Raw genomic sequence first — 9,221 nt, 5'->3', positions numbered from 1 at the left:
AATTACTCTTATCATGGAATTATTGTGTGTGTTTTCTGTGATGAGGATCTACTTTACCCAAAACGATAGAATTATTTTATCATGGAAGTATTGTGTGTTTTCTTGTGATGAGGATCTACTTTTCCAAAACGATAGAATTATTTTATCATGGAAGTATTGTGTGTGTTTTCTTGTGATGAGGATCTACTTTTCCAAAACGATAGAATTATTTTATCGTGGAATTATTGTGTGTGTTTTCTTGTGATGAGGATCTACTTTCCCAAAACGATAGAATTATTTTATCATGGAAGTATTGTGTGTATTTTCTTGTGATGAGGATCTACTTTTCCAAAACGATAGGATTATCTTATCATGGAGTTATTGTGTGTGTTTTCTTGTGATGAGGATCTACTTTTCCAAGACAATAGAATTATCTTATCATGGGTTTTTGTTTTGTTTTTTTCTTGTGATGAGGATCTACTTTCCCAAAACGATAGAATTATCTTATCATGTAGTTATTTTGTTTTTTCTTGTGATGAGGATCTACTTTCCGAAAGCGATACCGTTAACGAGTTTCTTACTTTATTTTTTCATAAAGTCACTAAACTCCATATTTACGTGGTAAATGAGTAATTCAGTGAGTTAACAGAAAAGCCATATTCTGTATTGTTAGAGTTCATTACAATTAGAAAGAAACAATGTCATTAGAAACAAAAATACGAAATTTGAGTGAGTGTTAAACTCTTTCAACTTAATAAATTTTGTTTGCAAGGCTATGAATATTTTCTATACAAATACATTACCAATTAAAAATACGATATTTATATTTAAAATAACAGTTCATCTTTATGTAAAGTTGTTGCAAGATAGTCAAGTCTAGAATTCGTTGTTATTATTTATAGAATTGCATAGGTAACGAAAAAAATTCAAAATATAATATAAAGGGAAGTCTTCCATTGCAGATAGTTAGAAACATCGTTTTATCGCCATCTCTTCCTAAGCATATGAACTAAAATATTTTATTCAATACTAAAATGTTTTTATTATCGTGCAATACGTTATCACACCTCATGAAACAATGTTGGCATTTGATAGTTTATACACATTGACAGGTATCCTACTGTACAACTGAGATTTAATTTAAAAAACAACAGGAAGTTTTTAATTAGTACCTTTGTTATCTTTGAAGAACAATTTACTCTGGAGAGATAGCACGTTTTATTTAATCATTGAGATGACCTTTACTTCATATTTAGTATAATTCATTATTTTTCTTAAAACATTTGCACCCTGGTGGCTCAGCAGTAATTCACAAGACTTATAATACTAAAATTCGGGTTTTGATACCCGCGGTGGACAAAACACATATAACCCATTGTGTACCTTTGTTCTTAATTTCAAACAAACCAGTACAATTCTTAGAATTATTTATCGATTATTATCTTTTTTATATATATTTTAACCTGTTTTAGCTCACTATATTTATTATCTATTCTCATACTCTCATCAAGTAGAACAAGTAAACAGCTTGGTTGATTATCCTATTCTATCGTGACAGGTAAGGAATCCATTGCAACTTGTTGGACGTATTATACTCGAAGGAGAAGCTTGACGCATAATTTATACCTCGATTTGTGATCCTTTTCGTGATCAAAGAGTTGAAAGTCAAAATCATAAAGCTATTACGCTAGTATGTCATCTGTTAAAGCAACAATAAAGTATTACTGCGTATTAACATGGACATAGTCAGTGGACATTGCAAGCGTTATTACACACTAATATGGACATAGTCAGTGGACATTGCAAGCGTTATTACACACTAATATGGACATAGTCAGTGGACTAATATGGACGTAGTACAAGCGTTATTACACACTAATATGGACATAGTCAGAGGACGTTACCAGCATTACTATACACTAATATGGACGTAATCAGAGGACGTTACGAGCATTACTATACACTAATATGGACATAATCAGAGGACGTTACGAGCATTAATATACACTAATATGGACATAGTCAGTGGGCGTTACAAGCGCTATTACACACTAATATGGACATAGTCAGAGGACGTTACCAGCATTACTATACACTAATATGGACGTAATCAGTGGACGTTACGAGCATTAATATACACTAATATGGACATAGTCAGTGGGCGTTACAAGCGCTATTACACGCTTGTAACGTCCTCTGATTATGTCCATATTAGTGTATATTAATGCTCGTAACGTCCTCTGACTATGTCCATATTAGTGTTATTACACAGTAACTTACACTAATGTGTTTTTTTATGTTTACCCAAAAACTTACACTGATGGTTTTTATGTTTACCCAAAAACGTACACTGATGTTTTTTTATGTTTACCAAAAAAAAACTTACACTCACGTTTTTTTTAACATTTACACAAAACTTACACTGATGTTTTTTATGCTTACCTAAAAACTTAAACCGATGTTTTTTATATATTCCAAAAACAATTACACTGATGGTTTTTTTATGTTTACCAAAAACATTACACTGATGTTTTTTATATTTACCAAAAAACAACAACAACAGCATACTATTCCAACGTAAATATCACATTTTCTTTATCAAGAAAATTTCAAAGATGGTTAACTTCTGTCTTCTCGTTCTAACAGAAGATTTAAGTAACAATGGGTTCATGTTTTCTTCCAGAAGTGCAACTCACAGTGAATCCGAAGACCCATGCTCCGAACTTTGGGGTTGTGGGTGAATTTCAAAAGAATAATAGTAAAAACCCACTAATCGATTAGAGTACCTCAAGAGTTAGTGGTAGGTACTTTTCACTAGCTGCATTCCCTCTAGTCTATCATTCCAAAATTAAGAACAGCTAGCACAGACGTTCATTGAGTAGTTTGACGCAATTATCTGAAACAAACACAAATTCCCTGAAAGCATCGCGCAATAGCTTAATTTTTTCCTTATTTCTGCTGCGCTAAAATCCCCCCTGGATATGAGAATTGACGATCAGTGTTGACAGACTTTCATGGGTTTTTTTAAACCTAAGCATCAAATCCTCTAGATTTGATTCTTATAAATGGCAATACTGTTCATTTTATCGATAAATTTCTTTTTCCTGAAAGCCTGTAGTTTCTTCAACTCAGCCATTATCCGTTTTGAAAAGACCGTTTTCTTATGTCGCTTGTTAGGGTAGGAGTATTTATATTTTGTATTTGTAGCAATGCTACTAAGGCTTTCTGCCGCCTTCACTAATTTTGAAATATTGACCAGTTAGTGGTTCCCTACAAATCACCATCCACTCTAAGGTACTGACTGTCGTTCTTATAACGCACCAGCAGATTAAAGCGCGTAGAATGTTTTGTGGTATCGCAGGGTTTCATCGTTAGTTTGCCTTATTCAAAGATCTAATTGGGTAGTTTCATGGTTAGTCTATTTTATCCAATAATGAGATTGGGTAAATTCATCGTTAGTCTGCCTTATTCAATGGTCTAATTAGGTAGTTTCATCATTAGTCTATTTTATTCAATAATCAGATTGGGCAAATTCATCTTTAGTCTGCCTTATTCAATGGTCTGATTGGATAGTTTAATCATTAGTCTGCTTTTTCTGTTGGAGCAGAGAATGACAAGTGCAGAAGCCCTTAAATGTGGTCACGGTATTGACGTACATTTTACAGATTGGATTGTCTCCAATCTCTCCTTCTTCCCCTGGTGTCTAGCGAGAAAGATTACAAAGTATAAACCGTAGTCTTGATATACATCATTGAGCTATAGAGTCCATGTTTAAATCCCGATAGAAATAATTTATTTCACGATTAATTGCGGAAACAAAACTAGAACCGTGTCAATGTAAGAAGCAAGATTTTGAAAAATTAACATAAGATAAAGAGTTCAACCCCTAACATAAAATAAAGAATCCAACCCCTAACATAAGATAAAGAGTTCAACCCCTAACATAAAATAAAGAATCCAACCCCTAACATAAGATAAAGAGTTCAACCCCTAACATAAAATAAAGAATCCAACCCCTAACATAAGATAAATAGTTCAACCCCTATCATAAGATAAAGAGTTCAACCCCTAAAATAAGATAAAGAGTTCAACCCCTAACATAAGATAAAGAGTTCAACTCCCAGAAGGTGAACTACTTTTTTTAAAGATACTTCTTACGATTCGACATAAACACAACATAACATTTACCAGTTTATATTAAATTATATATATATATATCTTACCATTGCTCATAATTATTTATTAAACTTTTTACTTTATATCCAATCACTTGGATCACAGTTCAGAAAGCAAACCCAAACCAGGAAATGGATCATACATCTGTGTGGCATGCCAATATTGGATTACAGTTTAGGAAACAAACTGGAACCGGGAAATAAGTCATAAATCTGTGTGGCAGCCAATATTGGATCACAGTTTAGGAAACAGACTGGAACCGGGAAATGAGTCATAAATCTCTGTGGCATGCCAATATTGGATTACAGTTTAGGAAACAAACTGGAACCGGGAAATGAGTCATAAATCACTGTGGCAGCCAATATTGGATCACAGTTTAGGAAACAGACTGGAACCGGGAAATGAGTAATACATCTCTGTGGCAGCCAATATTGGATCACAGTTTAGGAAACAGACTGGAACCGGGAAATAAGTCATAAATCTCTGTGGCAGCCAATATTGGATCACAGTTTGAAGAGCTGTCTAGAATTAAGAATCTAATCTTGATCATTTAATCGAAAAACATTTCGAAGAGATGTTCAAAAATCTGTCAACCTAAGAAATTACCTGTTCTTTTTAATGAAAGTATCAAAGGGCTCAACAAAACAAAGACAACTCGTGTATTCAAACAATACTAACCGTTTTCGTTCAGCATAAAATACGCTCTCAGGTTTTTAGATGTTGTAACAGTACACAACTTGAAATCATGATTGGTGCAATCTCTTGTTGAGTAACGATAATGCTACAAGTAACCAAGGTAACTGGTTTATCAGTAAACTAACTAATGGAAACAAGTTCATTGGATGAACAAGTCTAGTAACAAACATGTTTAATTGGAAGTAGATGAATAAAATTGAATTCTCCAATATGTATTTCTTTGTTCCTCTGTATCTTTTGGTGTCATTAACATGGCAAATAGAACAACCCATGAAGAGCTGTATTTACTACAAGTTGACATTGGTTTATAACAGACTCTGAGCTTATGTAACCGCTTTCAGACTGATCTTAGATAGGACCCTCCCCCTATTTTCTCTTATTTAATTTTGGCCATCTGGATGAAAAGAAACAAGAATGAAATGTACTGGTATTCGTTTAAAAACTTTTGAAGTTCTACTGATAAATGATGTTGAAACTTCAATGACTTATCAGCTTTTCTATTTTTTTTAGATAAGCCTATTCATAACTTGAATATATATAAAGATATTAGTGGTTTTAACCAATTACATTTTTTTTTAATTAAACCTAAAATCTAGTCTCAGCTCAAAGACATTAAACAAATGGAAATTAGTTAGATAATGATCGGAAAAAAAATGGTAGAACCTTAACGAAACTGTAGATGATAATTTATGAGGAATGTTATATGCATAAAGAGTTACACCGTGTAGAACAATTAAAACGTGTATTATGCATGTAACTTGTGTAACAATATCTGTACATTTACATGTACAGCAATTAAAACGTGTATTATACATGTAATTTGTGTAACAATATCTGTACATTTACATGTACAACAATCAAAACGTGTGTTATACATGTAAGTTGTGTAATAGGAAATGCGTTACAAACTTGTGTGACACACAAGTACTGGATCACAGTTTGAGAAGCAGTTTTGAATTAAAACGTGTAGTATGTGAGTGATTTGTGTTACAATATTTGTCATATACCACAATTAAAACGTGTAGTATGTGAGTGATTTGTGTTACAATATTTGTCATATACCACAATTAAAACGTGTAGTATGTGAGTGATTTGTGTAACAATATTTGTCATATACCACAATTAAAACGTGTAGTATGTGAGTAATTTGTGTAAAATATTTGCACGTTTACATGTGCAAGAAATAAAACGTGTAGTATACATGTAATTTGTGTAATAGGAAATGCGTTATAAACTTGTGTGACACACAAGTACTGGATCACAGTTTGAGAAGCCGTTTAGAATTAAAACAAGTATCATGCAAGTAAATGTGTAACAATATTTGTCATATACCACAATTAAAACGTGTATTATGTGAATGACTTATGTAACAATATCTGTACATTTACATGTACAGCAATTAAAACGTGTATTATACATGTAATTTGTGTAACAATATCTGTACATTTACATGTACAACAATTAAAACGTGTATTATACATGTAATTTAAGTAACAATATAGGTACATTTACATGTACAACAATTAAAACGTGTATTATACATGTAATTTGTGTAACAATATCTGTACATTTACATGTACAACAATTAAAACGTGTATTATACATGTAATTTGTGTAACAATATCTGTACATTTACATGTACAGCAATTAAAAACGTGTATTATACATGTAATTTGTGTATCAATATCTGTACATTTACATGTACAACAATTAAAACGTGTATTGTGTGAGTAGTTTGTGTAACGTTTTGTAATTTCATGTGGCACTTAATATTAAAAACTTTCACATTTTGTTTTTACCGTGAACAACAGTATTCAAGAGCATTTTAAAAGGTAGTAAAATTTAAAAATTCATACTGCAGAAAAGGATTGTGAGTAAAACCTTTTGTTCCATTTCCTTATTTTCGTAGACGAAGATAATTTGGAATTATACACCTCACAATGTGACAAAACTCACATTTTTAATGTTAAATACCGTAAAGAATCAAATTTTTATAACAAAAATTTGTGGTCGAATCCAAAAACGTCTCTGTTGGAGATTTTTTATTTATGCATTTTTAATCACGATAACAACGTCCTACCACGAGATGTTAATAATCCTTCGACCAATTTGAAGTTATCTTTCAAATTTTTCAGAACTTAAACAAACTGTTCCTCGTACGTCAAATTATGACGTAAAACCGCGTGAATAGTAAATTAACTGTTTTTCACATATGTAGAAGTTTATTATTGAATGATGTACAAAAAAACAGGTTTATTCTGCTTCTAAGTAAAAGATAGATTTGATACAACAATACAAAATATAATGCTTAATATACATTTGTGCAGTGGATTGGGCCTAAAGCGGTAACTATTATATATTAAAGTCTTGCTATTAGTATAATTACTTGTAAAACTGGTTTGATTTGAATTTCGCGTTCCTTTGTAGAATTAACGAAACCAGTCGTGAAATTACCTGTTCTGCAGTGTAAAATTGGTTTGAATTTCGCGTTCTTTTGTAGAATTAACGAAACCAGTCGTTAAATCGCCTGTTCTGCAATATAAGATTGGTTTGGTTTGAATGTTGCGCAAAGCTATCTACGCTAGTCGTCCCTAATTTAGCAGTAAAATACTAGAGGGAAAGCAGCTAGTCATCACCATCCACCGCCAACTCTTGGGCTACTTTTTTATCAAGGAATAGTTGGATTGACTGTCACATTATAACGCCCCCACGGCTGAAAGGCGAGCATGTTTGGTTGGACGAGGATTAGAACCCGCGACCCGCAGATTGCGAGTCGAGCGCCATGCCAGGCTAACTGCAGTGTAAGAATTGGAAAGAAGTGTCGTGACCTCCGTATTAACCCCCCGACTTAGCAGTATCTTGAGCTGGAAAGAAGTGTTGTGACCTCCGTATTAACCCTTGACTTAGCAGTATCTTGAGTTGAAAAGAAGTGTCGTGACCTCCGTATTAACCCCCCGACTTAGCAGTATCTTGAGCTGGAAAGAAGTGTTGTGACCTCCGTATTAACCCTTGACTTAGCAGTATCTTGAGTTGAAAAGAAGTGTTGTGACATCCGTATTAACTCCCCGACTTAGCAGTATCTTGAGGAATTGCCCAAATTCACGTCACGACAATTTCGGTTTATGCAGGAAAACCACGGAAATATTGCCAAAATACGCAGTAACCTTGCCTTTTTACGTGCTAAATTGGGGGACTATAAGAGGGGGACTGACGAGACAAACTGGTTCGTTGTGATAGCTTCAAAGTAAAAAAAATACACTGAGTAAGGCTGCTGAACAGCCTGTTAAAATCCCACTTTATGTGACCCATTTAGAATGGCACGTTCAGTAAAATTTTTACGAGGTAGATGTAGGACGATACGGTCGGTAAAGTTGCCGAATAGTCTTTAATACGTCATAAATTCTTTCAAGAATAGCAGCAAGTTAATTCTCAAAATAAAAAAGTTATAAGAAATCCAATATCTACACTTACAACTGGTGGTTATATCAATATGGCAACAACCAGCGGTTACGTTAATATGAAATAAAAAACAGTTCTGCTTAATGGTGTATAACACATCCTTTCCCACCTCCTCGTCATACCTTATACAGCACAAACGTGCAGAGCAAGACCTGCGTATTTTTATCTGAAATTTTATCTTAATCTAAACATATCTTTAACTATCTGCCAAACATTTACTGTAAAGTATGCGTTAAACTCACGTAGTTACATAACATGTTTCCTAGGTTTACTTTACTTTCTAGCGAAATAAGGTAAACAACTTCAACTTACCACTTCGTTCCCGTGAATGTCCTGACTGAGTGATCCGGGAACGTCCTGACTAGGTGGACTGTGGTTCTGCTGACTAGGTGTCCCGTGTACGTCCTGATAAAGTGACCCGGGGACTTTCTGCCTAAGTGGTCCGAGGATGTCCTGACTACGTGACCTAAAGATGTTCTGACTAGATGACCTGTGGACGTCCTCACTAGGTGACCCGTGGATGTCCTGACTAGAAGTATCGGCTAGTAATTGTTACTCAGAAGCAGTATTAAGACTATACGGTCTCAAGTGGTTTTCAATAAAGTTTCAAACGTTAATGGTAAGATTTGCCATTTTATGAACAGTCGTTCGGAAAGCTTGATTTACAGACATACAGTGGAGAATTTATGTGTTTTGGCCTGCATCTTATAAGACGGAAGACTTCTGGAAGATGTTACAGCCAATAAGCAATGCTAGATCTGTATAAATAACTATATTGTTTGTTTCGTGTTTTCTAAAATACCACAACTCATCTTTACGTTTCTAAAGAGTTTTACACCAGGAATGAAGCATATATAAGCTGCATCCTCAGCTTTCAGGACCATTTCGCTGTAGAATGATCCCGACTGAAG

At 33.8% G+C, this 9,221-nt stretch overlaps 1 protein-coding gene across 1 annotated transcript in view; it reads right to left on the bottom strand.

Moving 5' to 3' along the window:
- Positions 1–8,991, bottom strand: part of LOC106459156 — a 29,893-nt gene extending 20,902 nt beyond the window's left edge. The window contains exon 1 of the mRNA XM_013918750.2: positions 8,623–8,991. The gene's annotated coding sequence lies outside the window, so the exon portion shown is untranslated. The remainder of the gene's footprint in view (positions 1–8,622) is intronic.
- Between the last annotated feature and the right edge of the window lie 230 nt (positions 8,992–9,221).

Source organism: Limulus polyphemus, unplaced genomic scaffold (assembly GCF_000517525.1).
Source record: "Limulus polyphemus unplaced genomic scaffold, Limulus_polyphemus-2.1.2 Scaffold569, whole genome shotgun sequence".
Taxonomy (NCBI): domain Eukaryota; kingdom Metazoa; phylum Arthropoda; class Merostomata; order Xiphosura; family Limulidae; genus Limulus; species Limulus polyphemus.
Note: the sequence above shows the minus strand (reverse complement) of the source record. Positions and strands in the feature narration are given on the sequence as shown.